Here is a 12,463-nt window from a genome sequence, read left to right as displayed (position 1 = left end):
GGGTGATGATGACGTTTTTAACACTTCCAAGAAATGTGCGAGCGAAAGAAATGATAGCCTTATCTAATTGAGCGATGGCAAGACTAAGAGTTACATATTTAATAATTGTGTGCTTGCCAATTTTGAGATAATTGATGATAGTTTGTTCCATTTACGTGCAATACTCTGGTGTGAATCAGTAAATATAGTAGATTTCTGGTTTTCCTACTAAAGTATCTGAAATACGATTTTCCATGCAGGCCGCTGCGAGGGCGTGTGCCAGGGTATTATAGTTTACCAGCAATTAGAATAATTATGAATTGATTTTTCGTAAGTTATTTTTCGCACTTTGTAACCTAGTATTGCGCGAGGGAAAAATGATTCCTTACATCAATTAGTTCTGCTGTCAATTTCAATCATCGGTGTGGATTCACCAACTGTCGTTATACGTCCCTAATGCACTTAAAATGCGTTTTTTATTATTACTCTCCCAGTTATATTGGGTGATGGGAAAGTATGTTCAAACAGCTATCAGTGCTCCACATATTTGCCTAAATTTTCCTTTAGGAGCATATTCATTCAAGAGTTCCATCAGTTGCCTGCGCAGAATATCAGTGTTAGTCCATTTTTACGTAAAGTATATACATTTATGTATTTGCATGCATGTACGTAAGTTAAAAGGGTTTTTGCATAAACATATACGCTTCTGTGGCTCTGTAATCTAACACCCCACGTCACACGCTCTTGCGGCTGCTTCCGGGGTATTGTGTAGATTAAGTTGTAGTTATAAAAATTTATTAGTGTTCACCATTTTTTTGCGACTCAACATTGAGGAAAACTATATACTGGAAATTTCAACTCATATACGGAGTGAATTTGCAGAGGGGATTTTTGATAAACGTGGCATTCGGTCGTTTCTGGTAGCTTCCATATAGAATGTAAATTAATGCAGTGTAAATTGAAAATATCCTCCAGAATTCCAGTGCGTAGTTTCTCATTAATTAGTAAGTCGTTTTTCCATATATAACGCCGTTGTATTCTTTAATGCTTTAGGTCAGACTCGTTATCAAACAGATCCCTACTAATTTCAAGTTTTTTATCAATTACTATTTTCTGTATCCTACCTGTTAAGCTACGTTTTGGATGAACTCAAGCTACCCAACGCCCCAACGATAACTCTCTTGACTTTCCCAACCAAACACAACATGATGTGTACATTGCAATATGCTCCTTCTCAATTCCGCACACTTCCTTTCTCATTTTATTCCGTCCAACATCCATTTACGATTCCCACGCCTTCCTCGTTTGCCTAAAGTTATCCTCTCTGTCATAGTCTTCAACATCTACATCTACACATTACCTTGCAAGCCTCCGTATTGGTGTTTGGCGGGGGGTGTTAGGACACCACCCGTAAAACAGAAGAAAACCACATGCAAAACTAACAAATGCATGCCATTCACACCCACGGAGACGTATATACTCATTCAAAACCCATTGTACCTTACCTACATGCTATAAATATGCAAGAAACTAAGGTATACTAGCAACTAACATCCAATTGCTAATCAAAATACCCTGTATCTATCTTTCCTGCATCATTTAATTGCGGGGAGATATATATTTTGCCACTTCAATTGCTTCAGATTTACTATATTATGATTGTATCCATGAACACATGAAAATGAAATTTAAAATCTTCTTCCCCTGAGGATAGGTCTTCTCCGTAGCCCACATACGTCGAGTTCTTTCTTTATTACCTTGCTGGCGGCAGCACTACGTTCTTCTCTATTCCATGATAATTTCTTTAATTCGTACTATCCACTAGTTTTCATATTTGTCTTAATTTGTCTAACCCTTAACTTTCCTCTCTGGGAATCCCTTGGTGGTCTTCTTCCATTTTACACGATACGAATTTTACTCTGCCAAATTCAAGTTTTTTTCGTTCCTGAAGAATCCTCTGTATTATCTTATATTTTTCTGTATGCTGCTTATTTGTCTCTTTGCCTGTCAACAGGTTTTCACCAAAAGTCTCCAGTATCAAGTCTCAAAGGCGACCAACTTTTTGCTCCACTTTCTCACGGGCCTTCCTCATACAGATGATAAATGTTTTTTTTAAATTAATTTTGATTTAGAGCCGCTACGTTGGTGAATGACAGGAGGGAGCATAAAAACGCTGCCTATGAAGCACGTGGTGCTCATTTCAGATGGTTTTATTATAATTAGAACACTTTGAAAAATATTATTCAGGTCGGAGCCCCGTGCACCTGACTTCTCGTTCATCTTGGCAATCCAGATGAATTTTGGATACATTTTCTAGAAAAAAATCGCTTGGACTCTTCGAATAATTGGTACCACAGACATTCGAATGAAGTTTGCAAGAACATCATGACCTATTCGTATTCTTTAGCTTCTTTCGCAAAATCTAGCATCTGAAATCATCTATTTTCAGCATTGCAACCTGTTTCTAGTGTTGAAGCCACCGTAGGGTCATGCGGCAGGTGGTGTCAACTAAATGACCATTTATAAATAAATATTCACTTGTTTTGTAACAACGAATAGATATATGCGCTCACACACAAGCACACGCTCACCAACTCACATATGTGGCAATATAGAGTATGCAATCCTGGCTCATAGAACGTAAATCAATGAAAAATCAACTGATGTTTAAAACGGATACACGTTTAGAATGGACATTGAGGAGATGAAAAATTTGGAATGTGTTTTTTGATATAAAACTCCCATTTTTGTATTTCTGATCAATTCCATGTTATATATTTATGCCATAAGTCGTTATTAGAGCTGGCTATTTTGAATTGGTTTTTTTCATCGCAAGCTTTTGAAGCGTATCAGCACAAATTTCCATGGGGCACAGGCGTTAGAAAAGTTCGCGGATTAGCCTTAAGAAGTTTCATTTGAAGACTTGTAGGAACATTAAACGTGTAAGTAATCGAGAGGGGCGTTACTTTGCTTTAGTTAGACTGTAGTTACAGTACGTGGTATCTTAGATTCATTGGAGATAATGATAATCATAGATTCAAATAAGATTCTGGAAAAGTCTAGTAGTTTGGTTGAACGTTCCTGCGATGAGTTAGTAAGCGTAACGGGTATGCTGGAGTATTAAGACCCGGATCCTCTTGATTGTCGACGTGATACGGTAATGCAGAGAAAGGCGCTGGAGACATGAGTTTCCTGTCGAAACGGATGGGATTATAATGGCACCAAATTATATCGGTAGATTCGAACACCGGAATAAAATAAGTGAGATAAGTACCGTCACAGACAGATTCAAAGTACTCACTCTTCCCTCGCATGATACGCAAACATAACAGCATCGTACTCAAGAGCCCGAAAATATCAAGTTAAATTGAATATATTATAATTTGATAAATTGGTCCGGTGTTAAAATTATTGCCTGTGGTACATCGGGATTTATGTGCGCGAGTGTTTCATGTGAGTTAACATGTATACAAGTGCATGTAAGGCTGATGCTCTGACACACCCCACCACACGCCCTTGCTAGTAATTATGTATGTAAAGGCTACTTAACATTTGAAATCAATCTTATTAAAATAAAAAGTTTATTTTTAACGTCAAGTTTTTTTAATGTATTGAAAATATCTATAAGTGTAATATTTTTGAAATCTAAAAAAATTTATAGCGTTTATCAAATGAAAAAAGAATGCCTTATTAATTTTCAAGAGAGTATTTCGAATGTCTAAATGTCTTTGAAACTATTATACGATAAATGTGCATTAAATGGATCAGATGGTTGACCTATTATATGTTCCAAAAATACAATTAAAATAAGTGAAAATATTGATTTATTTCAGAGAAAATATTTGGAACATTAAATATTTATTTGAAATAAAACCCTGACTAGAATGCAACAATATATTAAAGAATATTTAGTGATTTTTTTGTGATTGACGCTACATTTTTATTGTCAAAATGTTATTTAAAACGTAGAACACCGAAATAAGGAAGGGTGTCACCAAATCATTGCGGTGCGAACATAATTCTGTAGAACAGACAATCATCTCACCATCGCCACATGGTCCCCACTATGAGCGTGCTCACGCTTCGCTTTTCTTCCGCTTCCTTATCAACACGCAGATTCAAATGTTCACTCTCGTCCGTCAATATTGCCCGAGAGATAAAGGTTCGAATTTAGATAGGCGATATAAATAATGCTCGCAAATATTATCTCCATATTGATTTCCGGATAGAGGCGAGCTCCCAAAACATATTTATTTTGACTGCCCTCGTGGCATATATATTGACAAAGTGTCCTCGTGCCCTCTGATCTTATCAAAATAATCCCAGCATCGATAGAAATCGATGTAATCCGAAATCTGGGGGAAAAATATTTCCCACCCATTGCGTCAAGGAAATAAAATATTGAACATCATGCATCGTTATTGTAGAGGCGGATGTAAACTGATCCGTCACCGGCAAAAAAAAACTTGGGAGTAGGTTGGCGGGGAGGCCGAGGCTGTAATGAGTACGTAGAATGAAGATAATCCACCCCGTCATTGCCGAGTACCTATTAGGCTATGAAACATTGCCATAGACTTCACTAATTTCCGTGTCCAACCAATTTCCGCTTCGGTATTGGTCACAAGCTCATCCCTCACTCATCCCTAATCATCTTGACTCCCTCCCACACCACCCAAACAGGACACATTGCCCAAAGTAATGCGACTTTCCCCATAGGCACCCACCCCTGTCCAACTACCCCCAATCTCACCCATCCTCTCGCACTCCCTCCGCTGCCTCCTGCATCCCGCCCCTAAAATCCACCCTCCCACTCCCCCCGGCGGCCGTTTTCACATGCTCCCAAAACCCCTCCCCTCACTCTCTCCCCCACCACCCTGCTACCGCTGTCCGTTTTCGCCCGTCCCCCTGGGGGCATCCGTCCCCCCCACACCACGCTCCCTTCCCTCGACCCTTCTCCCCACACCACTCTGACCCCCTCCCCCTGCCCTGCCCCCTTCCCTGCCCCCGATCCCTCTCCCGCCCACGTTTTTGAATGATGACTCCTGGAACAATGACAAATATGTGTCGGCGAATGAAGCCCTACTCTCCTGAAGGGGGTTGCGATGGGGAGGGCGGAGGGCACGAGGCATCCAGTGTGAGGCGGGGGTGGGAGCGGGGCGAGGGAGGGATGTGTCCGGGGTGTGCGAAGCGAGGGGATGAGGAGGGGGCGGTTGTGGTTTTCCGGGTCCTCGGGGAAGGGTCCTGCGGATCGGAGGCTGGAGGGGACGGGTGGGGGGGGAAGGGCGGGAGAGATGAGGAGGCGGCGTTGGGGATCGCGTGTGCGTGAGTGCGGGATATGAGGGGGGAGGAAGGGGGTTTGGGGACGGAGCAAATTTCAAGAGTAGATAGGTGTTTATACGGGAAGTAGTGTAAGTCAATTCACTGCGGGGCTCCTCGTCTCGGGGCGGGAGATCGCTTCTTGCTAATTAGCCCGAGCGATTTACTTTTCCGCTTTCCTTGACTGATGATGGAAACGGAGCACCTTACTTTTTTTCTCCGCCGGCATCCGGCCTTCCATGAATACGACCTTAAAAATATATTCCATAAATCAGCCGTGAGCCTTGAACGCTTTCCTATTGCACTTTTTCTCATAAAACCACTTCCCCAAGATAAAAAAGCTCCAGTAATGCCAATTATTGGTGCCATGTACAAGTAGCAAGCTAAACCTCTTTATCTCCTACAGTGCCCATTTCAGATTTCATTAATTCATGCCTTACTATATTCTTCATAATCCATTCTGCAATTTTGCTAACTCGCCCTGTAACCTCCATGTACGGTAGTTCTTCATTCATAATTCCCTCAGTTCTATTTATTTCGTTCAGCGCCAGCGTAATCGCATCTTCACTTCGCAGTACTTTGTACGTAATGTTTATCTCTTCATTCTAGTTCTCCAGTGAACAATTTTACCCTTAAATTTAGGATCCTTCCTAATCGTCCTGTAACAATTCTATCATCTGCTAATTAACTATGTATTATTTATGCGAAATAATATTGGTCCATACAATTGTGTCTCCATCCCTCACCCTTCTCAAAATGTGGTAGCCTCTGATCTCTAAATCTAGGTAAATCATACATATTCTATGGGTATAGTGAAGCGGAAACGTTACGAAAGATTCCAAGCAAGGGAAACATTCATGGAGAGCTATTTCTGTTTGTGAACTCTCTTGGTTTCAAATTTTAAAACCTAGACTAATGTAGCTATCTAGCTAGGGATATCGTACAAGTGAAGATCATAGTATTCCTTTTCCATACAATTTTGACTTTGTTGATCCACTTACATACGCTGTGTATCTTAAAAAGCAGCCATATATGAAGTGTGTACTTATATAATCTTAGTTTTATCTGCTCCTTAAAACTTTTGAGTTTTATTACGAGTTTTGCTATTTTTTCAGTTTTCCCTTTTATCAGCCAAAGTTGTTTGCCTCACGCAGACATACCTTTACTTACCGATGTTGAATTCTGTTCAACGCCTTATTAATTTTATAATAGGCTTGAAAATAAAATTTACAACGATAACGCTACTGAGAATGAAAAATACGACTATCCAGCTCTATATTTGGGTATGTAAGCCACCAGGTTGCCTTCTAAAAAGTATTGAGAATATTCTTGATTTTAACAGGTTTGAAAATTTCCGCTGTGCTTATTCCCTCAGTGAAATAGCAGATTGGAGTTCAAAACGGCCTTCAGGAAAAGCGTCATGGTTAATGCCCGCCTTTTTCATATTATCTCCTTGCTAAGTTAAACGAACCAAACTGTTCATTTTAATTCGACAATTTCTCTTTGGCTAATAGTTGGGAGTTAATAATTAACGGTTTTGGGCAAGTTGATGATGGGTGATTCAGTACTTTGCAAGCAACTTTATCGTGTACCTACTCAAATAAAATTAACCTTGTGAGTATTCCAATTATCCTGGTGATATAAAAAAATTCAGCGGAATAAATTCATTTCAACTCATTCGAAATTGGGTTCACTTTATTAACAAAACCTTGAATCCGCAGCGTTTTTGTTTTATTTGGATCCCAATTTGGTATTCGGAATCGTCGGTGTGGCTGCAAAAATAAAAAAAAATATGCAGCATCCAAATATCGTACACTGAGTAAATAATTTGGGCGAAAGTTAAGTTTTGCATTTAATTTTGCGTTTATATCAAATGAGTTTTAGGGTTTAGAAAATATCATGATAGCTCAACACAATGAAGTAGTGTCATTTGGTATTCTCAATTCGTAAATTGAATATTTTCGGAGGTATCCCACGAATCTCACGTGTTTCATTTAAAATTAAAATTCGATTATTTTGCTTGAAAAACCTGTTTCCATGAATACTCCGAATCAACATTCATTATTTCAAAAAGATTCGTAGACCCGAGAATGTGCAAATTGAAAAAAGAATTAGGTATATACTTACTCATTCATAAGAAAATCTCTATTTATAATTATACTTTCATTAAAATGTATCATATCGTGCAATGACATCAAAAAATGCTTGGGAAAAACAAATACTCACTTTCAATCACCTCTGCTCGGGAATCATTTCTACGCCATTTTTTTCTGCATTCCCCAACTCCCGAACAAACGTTACGTTTGTCTGACGGGAGGCGGGTCTGTTTGCAGGGATGGGTGGGTGCCGGAGGATTTCTGAGCCTGGCGCTGAGGCATAAGAAAATGATGTATAAGAGGAGAAGAAGGGGAGGTGGTATGGCAAGCGAGATAAATGTCCCATGGGCTCGGGTTGCTAGCGGCGCCGGATGAATCCAGCGATATGGTTTTTGGGGAGGAGAGAGAAGATCGGAGTGGGTGGAGGGGTAGAGGAAGCCGCGCTCTCGTCGCAAAGACTCTCCTCCGTCGGAGGACGGTGGCATAGTCCCTGCTGTGTTGGTGATACCTAGGGGTGGTATGATACGGGTGGTAGGGGGAGGTCGTATGTGATTGGGATGTTAATGCGCACACGCGCGCTCACAAACAAACATTATTATTATAATTGGTAGTCTACCGTTTTAGGTAAGACTTGGATGGACACAAACTGAACAACGGTACAAAGATATACTCGCATTTCTTTGCATTTCCAAAGGAAACACAACCTGACATCAGACACTACAATAAACGCTTCATCAGTTCCAAATGTTTCCTTCCTCCCTTCATACCGTCAGGCGTCCCTATCCTAATTCCACTTTTTCCTCGTTTGACTAACGTTCTTCCCTGTATCTCAGGCTTTAAAATCCAATCGCCAATCAAAACTCTTCTTATCAGCTTTTCCTGCCTCTGGATTTATCCGAACAATCTTTTCTCCTCCCCCACCATGCTTAGCCCATCATCGTTTGTTTTACTTACAGTGCACTTCGCCTTTCCCACCCTTTTTCAGACCCACCTCTCAAAAGTCTCCAATCTATGCTTATCAATTTGCTTTGCAGCACCTGCCCGCGCCGTACAAAATCACGCACCATATCACAGACTTGACTAGCCTTTGGTTAACGTCCTTTCTCAAGTCCCTGTCATAAATTCCCTCTTCCTTGTGAAAGTGTTTTTGACTTACACAATTGTTCTTCTAATGCCCAATCTACTTTGACCATTTTGGTCCATAACACTTCCGATATAGGTAAAATGTTCCACCTGCTCTTATTTTAACCTTCTTTTTCGGTACTATGTAAGCTCTAACCTTACCTATTAAACCGACTTTTGGGTTAATAACTGCGGTGGTTATTTTTTTTGTTTGCATTGACTCTCTTCCCAATCCCATAACACTGATTTTCTAAGGTGTTCAGCAATGCTCACAACTTCGATGAATGGCAAGCTAAAGCCTCATCATCCGCTAACCTAACGGGTTCTATGAATAGTCCATAGACTTTCATTCTTATTTCCAGTTTTTCTCATGTCTCTATATCCATTTACTCTCGCTTATACGTTGAAGACACTTGTGATAATTGACCTCCTCTCTTACCCTTCTTCCTAACACTGTCCATTCCGACTCTTCGTCCGCTACTCGCACCCAAATTGTCTGAAATATGTACAGGTTGCGGATTATCCCTGCAATGTACTCATTTATTGGCAAATAATTCATTAGCTCTACCCAATTTACTCTATTTAACACCTCCTTGGGATCTACGAAACGGACCAATACATCTCTATTGTATTCTATGATCCTTTGTTATAGTAATGTCATTACTACTGTGGCATTACGCGTGCGTCTCCCTTTTCTGAACCCATGCTGATCATCCCATTAGTCCATAAAAAATTCTTCCTCCCGCATTTTCCTTAGGTGTTAAGTAGTTCCGCGAGAATGATATAAATTCCTATAGCCTTATTTGTTTTGATTCCCTTAACGCCCTTTCTATCTCACCAATATTTTTCAAGTAGGCCTAAAATTCTAAATCTCTTTCTACTTACCTCACATTCTCACACAATGTCTTAACCTTGCTGGCCATATAATTTTTATCAAATAATTCTTCTATGTATTCTTTTTAGCTCTTTTGAAACTTTCTTAAGTTAATAGTTTTCCTGATACATCGTTGATAGTTCGCCCGGGTTACATGTATGAGCACATATATGTATATAAATTTGTAATATATGTGTGTATATATATGTATATATATATATGTTTATATATATATATATATATATATATATATATATATATATATATATATATATGGCGGGTCTTGGATAGTCCAGGGGGGAGAGCGTTCGACTACTGACTGGAGGGTCCCGAGTTCGATTCCCTGGCAAGGCACTCTGGGCACCTTCAGCTCCACCCAAGCTATGTGATTTTTCGGGTACCAGATCTTCCTGGGAAACCATAACCGGCACAGAGAAAGGAACTGGCCCCCTACCCTGATGTGTGAATATCACACGCCGTATAGTGCTTATTACTGGGTGAACTCTACCATAACCTACCAAAAACCAACCTCCGGGTTGATTACTGTGTTTATGGCTTATGGTTATATATATGTTAAATATATATGGTTTATGGTTTACATATATATATATATATATATATATATATATATATATATATATATAAATATGCATATATATGTGTATATATGTATATATATATAGATATATATATATAGATATGCATATATATATATGTGTATATATGTATATATATATATAATATATATATGTATATATATATTTATAATATGCAGAAATTTATTTTAACAATGCATCTATATAAAATATGTAACTCCACATAAGATTATGAAATAAGTGATGCCCTTTGAATTAACTGTAATGGGTTTTACCTCTGTCACTGTTTGAATCTTAAATGAAGCATAGGTTCTACTTATTTTTGGATTCAAACAAGAAAATCAACCATTAACTTAATGCTTTCTAAAATATGCATTTATTTTGTGCCAGAAATTGATTCTTGATCCGAAGTAAGGTATTCTGGATCAAGAATCGACATATTCGATGTTTTCAGGCTTAACTTTGTGGAAATCCATTATCACTGAAGTAAAAATACCAATCTATCTTTCCACTACATTTTCATTCTAACTTAAAATTAATTAGTTTTACTGACCTCGCGGTTTAATAAAAAAATAAACTAATTTTACCAAATAAAAATTTGGTGGAAAGATACATGGCCATTTTTACTTTAGTGAACGATCGAGAGCGTTTTGCAAATGTGGGGAAATTTTTGTTAAGGTTTTTTGGAGCATTGATAGAAATGGAGAATATTGTGACGTTTATATTTCTATTCATTATATTGCGAGTAATGATATAAGTAATTGCGAGTAATAATATATAATCAAATACGTGCAAAGGAAAAAAGTGAAGCATCTTTAGAGAATATCCGTAGCGGTAAGTGAAAAAAATCTTTCATAATATCAACCGTTGGCGTCCTTCTTTTTCACAAACCAGCTCCGGCGTTTCGTTTATATAGCCTCAATTGCAGAAAAAAACGCAAGCGATAGTAATTCCCGAAGAGTTAGTAGAGCGTAATATTCTACTTATAAAGTCACGAAGTTGACGAAGCAATCCCTAGCACCGATGCTCACCGTCCCAAAACACACAAAAAAAGGACGTCATTCTCTCTCACGGAGAGCGGAGCAATGCGCCCGCTTAAGTAATTTGCTAATCTGATAGAAACAGCCGTAATCGGGCGTGATTCGACCCCGCGACCTCTCTTTTGCCGAGCCTCTATAAACTTGTAAAATGGGAGCAAGGGAGATTACTACTGGCTCCTCTCTCTCTCTCTGTGACGAAGCCGGCCGACAGTGTCGTAGGGGGATGATGTGAACGGCTCTGAGGGTGGGCTGGGGAGGATTTGAGGGGGGAAGAGGGCGGAGGAGGGTGGAGAAGGGGAAACGGACGGAAGGACGAGGGGATGAGGAGAGAGGACGGAAGAGAGAGAGAGAGAGCGAGCGGGCGCATAGTCCTACCTAGCGGGTTGCCTCCGGATTGATAGGTGGGAAACAGTAGATGATGGGAGTAGGAGATTCACCATGCGGGTTGAATCGGGAGAGGGGAATGGGCGGGAGGGGAGCGACGTGGAGATTGAGCGGCTAAACGCGGGCGAGGGAGAGACGACGCGATGTGCGGCTGGAGTTGGGTGGTACAGGGGTGGCGGATCGGGGGAGATGAGGGGTAAAGAGACGGCGTAGCAAGGATTTTATGGAGTCCATAGCGTGGCCGTTGGGGACGAGGGGGGGTGAGTGGTGAGAGGAGCGATGTTGGTGTTGTGTGTGGGAAAGGGAGGCGCGGTTTGCGAAGGTAATGGGGTGAGTCTCTCTCTCTCCGTATCCTCGTCGGCGCAAGAAGTGTTGGTTCGGTTTGGGGACGGGGGTGGGAGTGGTCAGCGGGGTGGAAGGCACGGGAGGGGGGAGTTGGAGGCGTAGATGGCGTCCGTTATAAATGATATGGTTATGGCCCACCGACTCAACCACCCCTCTCCCTCTCCCCACTCCCACCTCACAACCACCCCACCCACCCCCACCTCTTCCCCATCACCAGATCCTCCACCAAACCTCCCCTTTCCACCCTCCCCACCGCGCCTCACCCCTCCTTCTCCCCCTCTCACCCGCCTTTAGCGCTCGCAATCAATCCGCACGGCCTGCCCCCCGGAAAATTTTGCGTAATGGACCTCTCGGGATGGGTTTGTTGCTCGGCTGCTTAACCCCTACCTTCCCACCCACGCCTGCCCACTGCTCTCTCGCCCCCTCCCGTCCCACCCATCTCCAACCCCACCTTGCTCGCTTTCCCATTTCTCTTCTGTCTGTCCCACCTCCATTCTCATCTTTCTGCCTCTCTCCTCGTACCCCGACCCCCTGTCCACACTTTCTCCCCATTTCCCTTCCCCCCCATCCAAGCTTCAATCCTTAAACAATTCCCCCACTCCCAAGAGTCGCGTCTTTTTTCTCTTTCCGCACTCTCTTTCTTTCTCCCTCCACTCCCGCACCCATGATCTTCTTCCCTCCCCCGCACCCTCCTACGCACTTGCTCGCCAC

The sequence above is a fragment of the Hetaerina americana genome, unplaced genomic scaffold (genome assembly GCF_022747635.1).
Source record: "Hetaerina americana unplaced genomic scaffold, ioHetAmer1.1.p SCAF_3, whole genome shotgun sequence".
NCBI lineage: Eukaryota > Metazoa > Arthropoda > Insecta > Odonata > Calopterygidae > Hetaerina > Hetaerina americana.
The sequence above is the reverse complement of the archived record's forward strand: the minus strand, read 5'-3'. Positions refer to the sequence as shown.